Raw genomic sequence first — 14,422 nt, 5'->3', positions numbered from 1 at the left:
CACACACACACACACACACACACACACGCGCGCGCGCGCGCATATATTCACCTCTATGAACGTACGCACGTATACCCTTCCCTATGAGCACCTCCAAGGGACCGAGCCGGTAAATCTTCTTGAGATTTTACGAAGTCACCATAGACGCCTCGTAGTCGACGGAAACGTCTCGTTCCACTGAAGGCGCATCGCCGGAAATCCTGAAATAAATCAGGATAAATGCAAAAATGAAGACTTGAACCTTGATGGATCAGGGATATTACTTTCCACCTAACCATCCAATCACATATTGGTTTGCAAAAGTTGCTATTTTTTTTTGCACGTTTCATCACAAATTCAGTTCCTGGTTGTGACATGCACTTTTTTTAAAAAACATTTTGTCACATACACTTGACAAGATCAATGGAGACTTGGAGAGCAACCCTTTTCTACTGCTCACCGGCATCCTTTGCTGCGCTCTTGTGTACATAGTAGTAGGACAGCCATCCCCGAAATTTCTATGAACTATCGATGAAATGATACGCTTCTAACACTATCTTGACGAAAAAAATAATGAATGAATTTGTCTGATCGGTCAACGTTGCGTGCTGAAGCAAAAATCTGCACCGGTGATGTGAGCGTCGAGGGCCGGCAACGAGGCCGACCTCCACCCGTCACAAGGAGGCACCCTGCGCGCCGGATGCTGCACGCCCCCGCCCCCCTTCTCGGCCCTCGGCGACGCCGGCGCGCTCCGGGGATCGTCGGACCGCGCCCCGGCATTGTGGAGCAGGTGCACCGGCGACGAGCCTTGACTCATCTGCGCCCTCAGCATGTCCGCGTCCCGGGCCTTCTTCTTCTCCACCTTTCGCCAGTTGGTGAGCGCCTTGGCCGTCTGCTCGTTGAAGACGCTTCTCTTCATGTGTGAGCCCATCTGCGTGACGAGCGCGTAGAGCGGGAAGGTGATGTAGCTGCACATGATCTGGGCGGCCACCCCCAGCACCACCTTGGCGATGCTCACTCCCATTTTCTGATGGTAGCATTTCTTCAAGTCAGGCGTGGCCTGCTGTACATACAACAGAACTCTGTCAGTGCAGTTCATCAGCAGCACTTGGTGCCTTGCATCCATGACTGAAGTGGCAAGTATACGTACGTACCACTGTCCACACGAAATGTGCCATCTGAAACGCGTTCTGGAAGAGTGTGAGGTGTATGAGGAAAAGGACCCAGTCGGGGCGGTCGAACCAGAAGTACTTGTTGCTGGGCTCGACGGCGGGAGCCCCCTTGACGACGCTCTCCCGGTCCTGGATCTCCTGGGCCATCTCCATATGATCACCATCTCCAGCTTGGTCCCGACCCACAACAGGATCTGGTGATGTTACACACGACACAAGACAGCAAATGACATGTTAATTAAGTTTGGAGTTGCATCTCAGTTGCCCGGGTGGCTATTCCATTGGAGGAAGAAATTCTAGGAGTACATACCACGAGAGGAACCACAGACATCCAGATAAGAGTGCCGATCCCTGCGAGAAGATGACGGTGGTGGTTACGAGACAAATTCACAAATTATGGAGAGAAACCGAGGAGAAAGCGAGCAGGACAGGATGAAAGCCGGTACCGTGGAAATCAAGGAAGAGTATGAGGACCGCCACGAACCAGAGCTTGAGACTGCGACAAGAGGGCAAATGTGTCAAGAACTCAAGATCAGTATGAGACGTAGCGGCAATTGTATATCAATTTTTTGTGCAAAGGACTCACTCATATTGTAGTTGTAGCAATCATGAGATGAGATACGTGCGTTAGCGAAGAGAAAGGAATACCTGATGCCGACGACGACCTTGAAGTCGTCCTCCAGCGACCTCTTGATGTACTTGTGGAAGTCGAACCTGCTCTTCTGCGATGAAGCCCTGGCGCAGCGTCAGGTAGTCCACCTTGGTGACCGACCCGAAGAACTGCCTGAAGAAGGCCACCACCCATCTGACGCCGGGGGTGCTGGACAGGCCCAGGTGCCGCCTCACGAACGTCGTCTGGTGCGTGAACCGGCACCGCGAGGGATCTGAGAGGGATTCAATCGGTTCAACAACATATCAGCTCACTGCGACGATCGTGTACGTTTCAGTAAGAAAATGCAGAGTAGATAGATCCTGACCATTGGCGAACTGATACTCCAGCGAGGCGGTCTCCGACTCCCACTTCTTCCATTGCTTCATCTGCAGAGCAGACTAGGATCAGTGCCAGCTTTGCAGTGGAAACCAAGGATTACGTACAATACCCCACTTCTTCTTCTGAGGATGTGGGAGAGGTGATCCCTACACCTCCCCTTGTATCTGAAGAAGTTAAGAGATTTAGCCTGTGGAACTTGCAGAATATGGAAGGAAGAATGCAAGAGAAGGCTGTGGCCATTTTCAAAAAGAGAAATCTGGAAGGTAATTTAGCAAATCATAACTCTTTTGATGCTTTATCTAATCCTGAGCTCATGATTCATGCTGTTAAAATGGGGGTAGTTTTTCCTGACAATAATTTCTCTAATGTGGATATCATTAGAGAACTTGAAATAATAAGGGGGGAAAACTCTAAAAAAGAGGAGGAAAAGAAAAATATGAGGAATGAAGAAGAGGTGATGTATATCACCAATGGAAAAGGGGAAACAACTCCTCTTAGTACTGAATGGGGAAATGAAGATGAGGACATGGAAGAAAAATTTACCATGGTCCGGTCTAGGAAAAAGAAAAGTCCTAAAGTTCAAATAGCTGTATTCAGACCCACTACTAGAAGTCAAAAAAATCTTGTTGAGAAAAAACAAGCTGGCAGCCCTGTTCATAATACCAGGGCCACCAGAGGGGAGAAAAGGGAAAAGACATAAATGATAGGTCAATTTTGGAATTGCAGGGGGCAGGAAAAAAAGAGATGAAAACCTGCCTATCCCATATATTAGAGACCATTTCCTTGATTTTATTTGTTTGCAAGAAACTTTAAAGAAGAATTTCTTGGAGAGTTATTTCAGGAAACTTGACCCTTATAGTTTGTTTGAGTGGGACCGTATCCCCTCAATTGGTAAGGCTGGGGGTATACTATGTGGTGTTCAAAAAGAAAAATTTGAAGTAGTTGCTTGGAGGAAAGACAGATTTATTCTGCAGGTATCTCTTTATGATATCATTATGAAAAAAATTTGGACATTTTGTACAGTGTATGAAGCGGCTCATGAGTGTGACAAGAGTGATTTCCTTAGCGAACTGGAGGATTTTTGCTGCCACATTCAAACCCCCCTGTTGATTGGAGGTGACTTCAATATTCTTAGGCATAGTGGGGAGAAAAATAAAAGATGGCACCGTTCGGTGCACTCTGATCTGTTTAATTCAATCATCAACACTATGTGTTTGAATGAGATTCATATGAGTGGAGGAGCCTACACTTGGTCTAATAATCAAGCGCATCCCACCTTGGAAAAACTGGATCGTGTGCTTATGAGCAACGATTGGGAAGACATGTTTCCTCTTGTTAACATGAAAAAGCTCATTAGGGAGGTCTCTGACCACAATGCTCTCCTTTTGTACTTTGATAATCATGTTATTAGAGCTCCACAAAAGAGAGAGTTTAGATTTGAGCTGAGTTGGTTAAAATCTGAGGAGTTTGTTCCTCTAGTTAACAAGATTTGGAACCAAAAAGTGAATGCTACCGATCCTATTGATATCTTGAATATCAAACTGAAAAGACTTAAGAAATTTTTCAAAGGCCGGGGATCAAACAAGTTTGGTCATGAGAAGAAAAGGAAGCAGGAGATTAGAGACGAACTTGCTTTTATTGAAAAACTAGAAGAGGATGGTAATATTGACCATGAAATATTTGGTAGGAAAACTGATCTCCTAGTGGAGCTGAATGAAATCCTTATTAATGAGGAGCTTTTTTTGTTTCAACAGTCTAAAGAGAGATGGTTGCTTGGGAGGGACCGAAACACGGATTATTATCAAAAAATAGCCAATGGGAATAAACGAAAAAATACTATTCATTCTTTTAATGTTGGGGATGCGGTGATTGAAGGGACTGAGAAGCTCCTGGAGCATGCTACTGACTTTTATAAAAGTCTTTTTGGGCCAGCCCAGGGGAACATGTTTCATCTTGACCCTGATATTTGGGGAGAAGAAGAGAAGCTCTATGAGCTAGATAATGAGATCCTTAACAGGCCGTTCACGGAAGAGGAAGTGAGAAAAGCCTTGTTTTCCATGAAAAGCAATAGGGCTCCGGGCCCGGATAATATACCTGCTGAATTCTACCAGCATTGTTGGGATATAGTTAAAGAGGACATTATGAAGCTGTTCACTGTCTCTCATGCAGGAGAGCTCGACGTTAGTAGATTGAACTATGGTATCATAACTTTGTTACCAAAAATCAATGGGGCTAACAAAATCCAGCAGTTTAGACCCATCTGTTTGTTGAGATGTCCTTACAAATTGATCACTAAGGTGCTCGATAACAGAGTGGTACCTTTTGCTGACAAGTTATTCAGTAGACATCAGAATGCATTTATTAAGCATAGAAATATCATGGATGGGGTACTGTCTTTGCATGAGATTTTACATCACACTTCCATAAAAAAAGAGTAGGCATCGTTCTTAAGCTTGATTTCGAGAAAGCATATGACAAGGTGAATTGGGACTTTCTGTTGGAATGTCTCGAGATGAGAGGGTTCGGTACCACTTGGTGTAAGTGGATCAAAAGTGTCCTGACTGGTGGCACTGTCAGTGTTAAGTTGAATAATGTTATGGGGCCTTATTTCAAAAGTTTTAAGGGGGTCAGACAAGGAGATCCTGTGTCGCCATTCCTCTTCAACATAGCAGTCGAGTGCTTGTTTAAGATGGTGTTATCAGCACAAAAAAACAATCTAATTGTTGGGCTGGCGCCAGATCTTATTGAAAATGGTGTGGCCATTCTGCAATATGCAGATGATACGGTCTTATGTATTGATCATGACCTAGATAAGGCTGTGAATATGAAATTGTTACTATACATCTTTGAGCTCATGTCTGGGCTCAAGATCAATTTCCAAAAAAGTGAAATCCTATGTGTGTGTGTGTGTGTGGGGGGGGGGGGGGGGGGGCGATGATGATACTCTTAAAGCATATGCTGATATGTTTGATTACCAAATAGGGCACTTTCCCATGAAATATCTGGGAGTGCCAGTGACCTTTTCCTCCTTGCAAGCTGCTGACTGGGATTTTCTGGAATCCAGATACATCCAAAAATGTGACTCTGGATTGGGGGGAAATGCCTCCTCCGGAGGACGCCTGACATTACTAAATGCTAACATCTCTAGCATTGCATTTTATTATATGGCCATGTTTCTTTTATCCAAAACTATACTTGCTAGGATTGACAAGTGTAGAAGGAGATTTTTCTGGCACGTGACCCAGAATAAAAAACGATATTATCTTGTCAAGTGGACTAGAATATGCAGATCTAAGAAAAAAGGAGGGCTGGGTGTAAAATATTTACACAAACAGAACCTCAGTTTACTTACTAAATGGTGGTGGAAACTAGAAACTAAATCCGGCCTGTGGCAAGATATTGTGAAAGCGAACTATTTTAATAGGGCCACAGTGGCTAGTATTAAAATGAAAAGCAATGATTCTTCGTGCTGGAAGGCCATTATGAAGGTGAAACATCTATATATGGCAGGGAGAAGAGTGGTTGCTGGGCTGTGGATTGACCCCATTGGGAACAACACCCCTCCGGCGGAACAATTTCCTCGTTTATTCTCCATCTGTAACTTTCCTGAGTGCACAGTGGCCCAGTGCCTAAATGCTGATCCCTCCTCTTTCTTTAGAAGGAGATTGAACTGTGAGCTCAGTGCTCAATGGGTGAATGTGAGTAAAATGGCTAGAAAGGCTTGTGTCTCAGAGGCCTCCGATGTGATTAGATGGGGCATGGGAGGGAAATCATCTTTTACTACTAAATCAGTTTACTCTTTCCTGGAAAGGAACATTGCTGGATGCGATTATAGATGGATCTAGAATGCCAGAATACCTCTTAAGATTCAAATATTTTTGTGGCAGCTGTTTCAAGATGCTGTCCTAACGAGAGATGTGATGAAGCATCGAGGGTGGAAGGGAAATCCTAAATGTTCTTTTTGTGGTGGGCGAGAGACTGCTCAACACTTATTCTTTACATGCCCTGTTGCCAGGGTGACCTGAAGGACGGTGGCATGCATGTTTGGTACTGCCCTGTGTCCCGATAACATTTGGCAAGCTTATGCATGGTGCTATACGTTCTTCCCTGGTGGGGAAAATTTTTATACAGCAGGGATTGCTGTTGTATGCTGGGCGATATGGTCTTGTCGTAATAGAGCTACCTTTGAATTCAAACCGCTTACAAACCCGTTTGAATGTATTTTTTCTGCGTGTGCCTTAATGTGTTACTGGGCAGGACTGCTGAGGCAAGATGAAGCGTCGATGATGATGAGAATCTGTGCGGCGAACCAAGATGAGGCGGCATGCTGATCTGCTGGAGATGCTGCTCCATGGTTCAAATAGTTGCTTGAGTTACTTCCCCCCCTTACGTGGGCTTGAACTATGTTGCTATGCTGTGTGCAAGCTTTATGTCTTGTGTTTTTTTGGGGCTTTAGGCCTTGGATGCTAGCTACTGTGATTAGGTGTCGTCGGGTTTTCGCCCCGCAGTGAGTAATCTCGATGGCGAGTGCTCACAGTGGGTTTCCCGGTGATGCGTTGGACTCGCTTCCCCTTTTCTCCTTCTCTTTGGACTGCTGTATTTTCGTTATGTTGCAGTAATGGAAAGGGGTAATGCCTGCTGAAATCTGAGATGGGCTCTAGGCCCATATTGCAATTTCTGAAAAATCTCTAAGGGCCCATGTGGGTTATATGGCACTAGGTGTGGTGGGAAGTTTAGTCCCACCCCGGAAGTGGAAGGAGAGTTGGAGTGGTTTATAAGGGTTTCTCTTCTACATGCTATTGGAGCTTGAGAAGAGAAGAGGCCCTCGCGCACTCCTCCTCCGCCGCCCGCCTCGCCACGCCACGCCTCGTCACGACGCGCCGCGGGTTGCGGGATTGAGCCGAGCCGAGCTCACACCTACGCGCTTATTTTTGCCAGTCACTAACGGAGAGTTTTCTGACAGCTGGGCCACGATCTGAGACGTCGGATCGTGGGCTGTCACGGACTCGGACGTGGGTCGAGCCCACGTCTCTCCACGCGGCTGCGCCTATAAGTATGCGGTGTCTCCTAACCCTAGCCGCCACGAACAGATCACATCTGCTCACGCGCACGCCCACCGTCGTTCCTTTGCTGCTGCTGCCGCTGGTGACTCCATCCCGTCCGCCACGTACACGGTCGACGGGAGAGCAGGTCTCCGAAACCACGCCCTTCTGGTTCCTGTACGGGGTGAGGGGCGAATAGGTTTTTGGGCAGCGATTACGCGACTGCTCGCTTCCGATCGTCTACTTCCTCTACGTCCGCGTCGCCTTCGTCATCACCATGTCCACCGACGCCGACCGTGCCGCCGCCGAGAAAGCTGAAGCCGACAAGAAGGTCGCCGAGGACGCCGCTGCTGCCACCAATGCCGCGGCCTCTGCGTGGCCTACTGGAGGGTATAACTCGTTTATCCCGCTCCTGATTATTTTCATATTAGCAGTACTAGCAGTATGTGTAGATTTGTCTACTGCTTGCTTAGTACGTGCATGTTTAGATCAGAGTGAGTACGTCATCAACTTAGTCAATGCCATGCTAGTGATTTACTCATGGATTAATTTAATCGAGAAATTGCCTATTTACTCAACAATCCAAAAACCTATTATGTGTAGGAATTTCTCGGCAAGTGGCTTTGCCGCTGCACTAAAACCGGATAAGTTTACCGGTACATACTTCAAGCGTTGGCAGACTAAGACCACGTTATGGCTCACGGCTATGAACGTGTTCTGGGTCACCGGTGTCTCCACGGGAACGATTGCTCCTGAACAGGAGAAGGCGTTCAAGGAGGCTACCGTTGTGTTTCTCGGAGCAGTTCTTAGCGTGATCGGAGATAAACTGGTCGACGCATATTTACATGTGCATGTCGCCAAGGACTTGTGGGAGGCGCTCGAATCTAAATTCGGGGCCGCCGATGCAGGGAGCGAGATGTATATTATAGAGCAGTTCCACGATTACAAGATGGTTGAAAACCGTCCTGTATTGGAGCAGGCTCATGAGATAATATGCATTGTTAAGGAACTTGAGCTTCTCAAGTGCGAGTTACCGGGCAAGTTTGTCGCGGGCTGCATAATCGCTAAGCTCCCTAATTCCTGGAGGAACTTTGCCACCACTCTGAAACATCAGAGGCGTGAATTCTCTGTGGAGGATGTCATTGGCCATCTGAGTGTTGAGCAGAATTCAAGGGCAAAAGACTCGCAAGGAAAAGGGGCCGAAGGGACTTCTGTTGCCAACATGGTGAACCAGAAGAACTTCAACTCCCACAAGCCCAAGGGAAAGAACGGTGTCCAACACAATACCGACTTTAAGAAGAGAAGACCTTCAAGAAGAACAAGAAGGACGAGGGCTGCTTTACTTGTGGTTCGGTTGAACATTGGGCCAACAAGTGCCCAAACAAGTACAAGAAGTCAGGACAGGACTCCAAGTCTGTCAACATGATTGTGGGCAACAATGAGAATGGTGCATCTGGGTATGGTAATTTATTTACTGTTTTTTCAGTGTTTCAACCCAACGATTGGTGGGTGGACACAGGTGCAGGTGTTCATGTGTGTGCTGACATTTCATTGTTCACTTCTTACCAGGTCACAGGTCACGGGTCCGTATTGATGGGGAATGGCGCGAGTGCTTCTGTTCATGGTGTTGGCACGGTCGATCTGAAGTTTACTTCGGGAAGGATCGTGCAGCTGAAGAACGTGCAGCATGTCCCCGCCATCAAGAAGAACCTCGTTAGTGGCTCCCTTCTATGTAGAGAAGGGTTTAAGTTGGTTTTCGAGTCTAATAAATTAGTTGTTACAAAATATGGACTCTTTGTTGGAAAAGGTTATGAGAGCGGAGGGATGTTCCGCCTTTCCCTCGCAGATTTTTGTAATAAAGTCGTGAACCATATTCATTCGAATGTTAATGAATCTGAAGTTTGGCATTCACGTCTTTGTCACATTAGTTTTGGTGTTATGATGCGGCTAGCCAAGTTGGATTTAATCCCGAGTTTCACTTTAGCCAAAGGTTCTAAGTGCCTTTCATGTGTGCAAGCTAAGCAACCTCGCAAGCCTCATAAGGCCGCGGAGGAGAGACACCTGGTACCATTAGAACTCATACATTCTGATCTTTGTGAGATGAATGGTGTATTGACTAAAGGTGGAAAGAGATACTTCATGACATTGATAGATGATTCCACTAGATATTGCTATGTGTATCTGTTAAATACTAAAGATGAGGCTCTACACTACTTTAAAATCTATAAGGCAGAAGTTGAAAATCAACTTGAAAAGAAAATTAAACGAGTCCGGTCAGATCGTGGTGGAGAGTACTTCTCGAGTGAGTTTGATTCCTTCTGTGCGGAACACGGCATTATTCATGAGAGGACGCCTCCCTATTCACCCCAGTCAAACGGGGTTGCCGAGCGGAAAAACCGTACTCTGACTGATTTGGTTAACGCCATGTTAGATACATCGGGTTTATCCAAGGCATGGTGGGGGGAGGCTATATTGACGGCATGTCATGTCCTGAATAAAGTTCCGACAAAGGATAGTGAGATCACTCCCTATGAGAAATGGGCAAAGAGAAGGACGACACTCTCGTACTTGCGCACTTGGGGCTGTTTGGCGAAAGTCAACGTGCCGATCCCCAAAAAGCGTAAGCTTGGACATAAGACCGTGGACTGCATTAATTTGGGCTACGCTAAGAACATCGTTGGCTATAGATTTCTAGTAGTGAAATCTGAGGTACCTGACCAGAAGATCGGTACAATTATGGAGTCTAAGGATGCTACATTCTTTGAGGATATTTTTCCTATGAGAGATATGCAAAGCACTTCTAGACAGGAATCTGAGGAGACTCCTGAACCTGCCATCCTTATGGAATATTATGAACAAACACATGATGAAAATCCCGAGGAGGATGACGAGGAAACCCTTGGTAGGGGCAAGAGACAAAGGACTGCAAAGACCTTTGGTGATGATTTCTTCGTGTACCTCGTGGATGATACTCCCACTTCTATTTCAGAAGCGTATGCCTCTCCAGAAGCTGACTACTGGAAGGATGCGGTCCGTAGCGAGATGGATTCCATCATGGCTAACGGGACATGGGAGATCACTGACCGTCCCTATGGTTGCAAACCACTGGGATGTAAGTGGGTGTTCAAAAAGAAGCTTAGGCCCGATGGTACGATTGAAAAGTACAAGGCTAGGCTTGTGGCCAAGGGCTATGACCAGCAAGAAGAGGAAGATTTCTTTGATACTTATTCACCTGTGGCTAGACTGACCACCATTCGAGTATTACTCTCGTTGGCGGCCTCACATGGTCTTCTCGTCCATCAGATGGATGTTAAGACGGCTTTTCTAAATGGAGAGCTAAAGGAGGAAATCTACATGCAACAGCCTGATGGCTTTGTGATAGATGGTCAGGAAAGAAAGGTGTGTAGGTTGATAAAATCTTTATATGGCCTGAAAGAAGCACCTAAGCAATGGCATGATAAGTTTAATACAACTCTGACATCTGTTGGTTTCGTTGTTAATGAGGCTGACAAATGTGTATACTATCGCCATGGTGGGGGCGAAGGAGTTATACTGTGCTTGTATGTTGATGACATACTGATATTCGGAACAAACCTCAAAGTCATTGAGGAGGTCAAATCGTTTCTATCTCAGAACTTTGAGATGAAAGACCTTGGTGTGGCTGATGTTATCTTGAACATCAAGCTACTGAGAGATAATGAGGGTGGGATCACACTTCTGCAATCCCATTACGTTGAGAAGGTGTTGAGTCGTTTTGGATATTCGGACTGCACACCATCTCAAACATCATATGATCCTAGCGTATTGATTCGAAAGTCCAAAGGCATGGCTAAAGATCAATTGAGATACTCTCAAATCATTGGTTCACTGATGTACCTAGCGAGCGCAACGAGGCCTGACATCGCGTTTGCTGTGAGCAAACTGAGCCGCTTTGTTTCCAAACCGGGTGATGTACATTGGCATGCTGTTGAGAGAGTTATGCGCTATCTGAAAGGTACTATGAACTATGGACTTCACTATACCGGATACCCGTCGGTACTTGAAGGGTATAGTGATGCGAATTGGATCTCTGATGCTGATGAGATGAAGGCCACAACTGGGTATATGTTTACTCTTGGAGGTGGCGCTGTTTCCTGGAAGTCTTGCAAGCAAACGATCTTAACGAGATCGACAATGGAAGCAGAATTAACGGCATTAGACACATCTGGTGTTGAAGCGAGATGGCTTCGAGATCTTTTGATGGACTTGCCATTGGTTGATAAACCGGTTCCGGCTATCCTTATGAACTGTGACAATCAGACTGTCATCACCAAGGTGAAGAGTTCAAAGGACAACATGAAGTCCACCAAACACATAAGAATGAGATTAAAAGCTGTCAGAAAATTAAGAAACTCCGGAGTGATAGCGTTGGACTATGTCCATACGGCTAAGAATCTGGCAGATCCCTTTACAAAAGGGCTATCACGTGTTGTGATAGATAATGCATCGAAGGAGATGGGTATGAGACCCACATGAGTTGCCATGGTGGTAACCCAACCTATGTGATCGGAGATCCCGTGAACTAGGACCTGGGAAAACAAGCCAGTGGTGAACTGAGGAGAGTAACTATACTAACCCACTCCGTTGGAGATGCAATACTCTCGATACTGTATGGTAGGATGACTACGGTCTCAATGTGTTCCAAAGCTTATAAAAGCAAGATGCTATCTTACAGAGCGATCTTTGGAGGAACACACCTATATGAGCCCGACTGCTGGTCACAGTCTATGAGATTGGGGTGATCTCTAGTAAGCTCATGAATAGGCCAGGAGTGTGACTTATATGCTCCACCCAAGGGGTCAGCCTTCGGCAGCCTAGTACTAGTAAGACATGTAGTGAAACTTCTTTACGCCAAACTGACAATTCAAGGCATAGTCCATTGTTCAGTTGTGAAGGAGTGTAGCCACTTGTTCTAGGTGAAGTTCAACCTTAACAGGTCTTTACTGAAACACTGGTATATCGAAACAGCAATTGGAACAGAGGACACAATGGGCCCTCGAGATCTGGTGGGGGATTGCTGAAATCTGAGATGGGCTCTAGGCCCATATTGCAATTTCTGAAAAATCTCTAAGGGCCCATGTGGGTTATATGGCACTAGGTGTGGTGGGAAGTTTAGTCCCACCCCGGAAGTGGAAGGAGAGTTGGAGTGGTTTATAAGGGTTTCTCTTCTACATGCTATTGGAGCTTGAGAAGAGAAGAGGCCCTCGCGCACTCCTCCTCCGCCGCCCGCCTCGTCACGATGCGCCGCGGGTTGCGGGATTGAGCCGAGCCGAGCTCACACCTACGCGCTTATTTTTGCCAGTCACTAACGGAGAGTTTTCTGACAGCTGGGCCACGATCTGAGACGTCGGATCGTGGGCTGTCACGGACTCGGACGTGGGTCGAGCCCACGTCTCTCCACGCGGCTGCGCCTATAAGTATGCGGTGTCTCCTAACCCTAGCCGCCACGAACAGATCACATCTGCTCACGCGCACGCCCACCGTCGTTCCTTTGCTGCTGCTGCCGCCGGTGACTCCATCCCGTCCGCCACGTACACGGTCGACGGGAGAGCAGGTCTCCGAAACCACGCCCTTCTGGTTCCTGTACGGGGTGAGGGGCGAATAGGTTTTTGGGCAGCGATTACGCGACTGCTCGCTTCCGATCGTCTACTTCCTCTACGTCCGCGTCGCCTTCGTCATCACCATGTCCACCGACGCCGATCGTGCCGCCGCCGAGAAAGCTGAAGCCGACAAGAAGGTCGCCGAGGACGTCGCTGCTGCCACCAATGCCGCGGCCTCTGCGTGGCCTACTGGAGGGTATAACTCGTTTATCCCGCTCCTGATTATTTTCATATTAGCAGTACTAGCAGTATGTGTAGATTTGTCTACTGCTTGCTTAGTACGTGCATGTTTAGATCAGAGTGAGTACGTCATCAACTTAGTCAATGCCATGCTAGTGATTTACTCATGGATTAATTTAATCGAGAAATTGCTTATTTACTCAACAATGCCCGGTTCAAAAAAAAATGATTACGTACTGACAAACAGCTTAAGCATGCTCACTTTCAGACGGCTTACGGCCATGGTGACCACGCTGTACAAGACGTGGAAGACGGCGAGCACGAAGATGAATATGTGCAGCTGGTGCATGCTCCCGGCCGACATCAGCGCCACCTTTCCCAGCAAACACCGATCAAGTCTGTCAAGCTAAGCCAAGAAGCTAGAGAAGAAATTCAGGTCGTCGATCGTTCATGTTCATGCTCGCTCACCTGTTTGGCGCAGACGTCCTCTCCGGCCGGGGCAGCCAGGAACCGGCGGTGGGTGTCGCCTTGGAGCCAGAGGAGCCTCCGGCGGCTGCCCTTGGCATCGTCGCCAGCGTAATCAGCTTCGGGCAGCTTGCACGGGAGCATCTTGCTGCCGGCCTCCACGGAGATGCATATCTTGGAGATGGGGTCCTGCGCCACGGTGAGGAGCAGGGATATGAAGCCCACCAGCATGAGCTCCGCCTTCATCTTCTCCAGCGCCTCCCCCATGGCCTTCTTGTGCCGCTTGTGGAACCACTGCGCGCACGCACGCCAGCAATGAGCAAGTACACGAAATCATCAGAGGGCAGCTTAAAAAAAATGAGCAAGTAGACAATGTCATAAAAAATGCACAGCAATGAGTAGTTCCGGACGTACGTGGCCGAGGTTGTGGAGGGCGTGCTCCATGGCGACCGAGACGAGTATCATGACGGCGCAAACGAGCGCCACCGCCCACGTCGGCGTGTCCGGCAGCTCCCGCCCTCCCGCCGGCCCCGCCATTGGCCCGCCGCTCAAACGACCACCTCGATCGATCGACGAGACACGCGCACAAATAAGTACCAGTCGTCTCGTCTGGACGAAGGAGCTATCTACGTGCCGGGCCGGAGCAAGCAAAGCAAAATGAATGGAAGGAAAAAACACACGCTACGCTACGCTCTCGGTTGCGTGAATGGCGGACTGAAGTGCGGTCTGTGTGGCCGGACCGGTGAGAGCAAGCCGGGCTTTTATGGATGAGCGGGCGAAGTCTCCGTCAACGGCGGCGGGGTGGCAGGCAGCCGCGCTGCGGTTTCGCCGACGGCCACGAGTGGTCCATCTCCATGCATGGCGAGCCCGTGGTGCCGCACCAGACTCTACTACTACTAGTAGTACCGGAGTATGCATGGACGTGACCGCAGTTTTGTTGCCATCCGGCACGTC

General features: G+C 47.7%; 1 pseudogene; it reads right to left on the bottom strand.

Annotated features, from left to right (window-relative positions):
* Positions 1-336: 336 nt before the first annotated feature.
* On the bottom strand, positions 337-14,185 carry LOC123105780 (MLO protein homolog 1-like; annotated as a pseudogene).
* Between the last annotated feature and the right edge of the window lie 237 nt (positions 14,186-14,422).

This window comes from Triticum aestivum, chromosome 5A, assembly GCF_018294505.1.
Source record: "Triticum aestivum cultivar Chinese Spring chromosome 5A, IWGSC CS RefSeq v2.1, whole genome shotgun sequence".
NCBI lineage: Eukaryota > Viridiplantae > Streptophyta > Magnoliopsida > Poales > Poaceae > Triticum > Triticum aestivum.
The sequence above is the reverse complement of the archived record's forward strand: the minus strand, read 5'-3'. Positions and strand labels throughout refer to the sequence as shown.